The sequence below is a fragment of the Triticum urartu genome, chromosome 1 (genome assembly GCF_003073215.2).
Source record: "Triticum urartu cultivar G1812 chromosome 1, Tu2.1, whole genome shotgun sequence".
Taxonomy (NCBI): Eukaryota; Viridiplantae; Streptophyta; class Magnoliopsida; order Poales; family Poaceae; genus Triticum; species Triticum urartu.
The window spans coordinates 14,863,495-14,864,798 of NC_053022.1; positions in this window are offsets into that span (position 1 = coordinate 14,863,495).

Sequence of the window (1,304 nt, forward strand, 5' to 3'; positions counted from 1 at the left end):
GAGCTTCTCGATCCTTCGGAGAGATCCCTCCAAGAACTCAACACCACCGTGCGCGAGTCCCACGGTGGGTGCCAACTGTTGAGGAATTGTCATGACAGATGTCCTCGTGAAAAGGACTTAGTCGTGTGGCAAACGCATCTATGTGGTAGTTGAGAGGGGTTGAATGGGACGAGAGACGCGAGGTTTTTACCTAGGTTCGGCCCTTCACGGTGGAGGTAAAATCCTACATCCTGCTTCATTGATATTGATGATGATGATCACGATCACAAGGGTGCTCTATCTCGAGAGCTATTGACTTGTCTGTCTAAACTTAACTTGTGAAAACTTCTCCCTCTTGGGGTGCCCTGCCCCTCCTTATATAAGTTGAAGGGGCGGGTTATAGGACTACTCCTAGTAGGATTAGGATTACTCTATTACAGGTGGAGTCCTAGTCTTGCTTCCTTTGTGAGGGAATATTCCTTATGCCTTATAACCGGCCCACCATAACATGAGTCAGCCTTTCCATGAGCGCCTCCTCGGATGTCCCTAGGCGCTGCGTTACTTCCAAACAAGCCCCGACTCCCTGTTGCCGCACCCGCGTGCCCGGGCGACAGCGTCCGGTTTACCAATGGTCACCCAGCGGCCACGGCTCTCATCCCTCCATAGAGCGCCGCGAACTCCTTCCTGCCACGGGGTAGCCTGGGCACCCCGATATCCGTGGCCCACTAGGTATGACGGCCTCTCGAGATACAATTCGACGCACAGGTCATATGAGCTCTCGATGCCCGATTCTCAAGCTGGGCTGCTCCGGTCCTCCCTCGCCCATGATTTCTATGGGCAATTCATCTGTGTAGAAGTTTCATTCATCCCTCCGACATTTACTCTCACCTCTCTCTATGCTAAAACTGTCTATAATGGGTGAGTACTTATCCCATGTAAACTGATCTGCAAACTATGACCATAGTTGCGAGTTATACGAGAGTTCGAATGTCGGACATAAATTCATAGAATTATAATTGACACAAGGGTTTTCAAAGTCATCGAAGTTTTCAGATATGCGAGCGATCGCCTCGGTTTTTCTGGTGTCCTAATCATCTTAGCCCATGCATAGCTCTTCTTGAAAAGATGGAGTCTCACAAACACACCTTGTAAGTAGAGGTGACTCGCGGATGTGCGAGGACACGAATGCATTCTTGCACCCAGTTCCTCAAGGCGAGACCCCCCCCATTGCACAAGGTATAGTCACCGCACATCCCTCCTTCACTTTATATTGAGTGATTGATGATCTTAGCGGCAGCCCGATACGTTTCGGTACCACGCTCGCC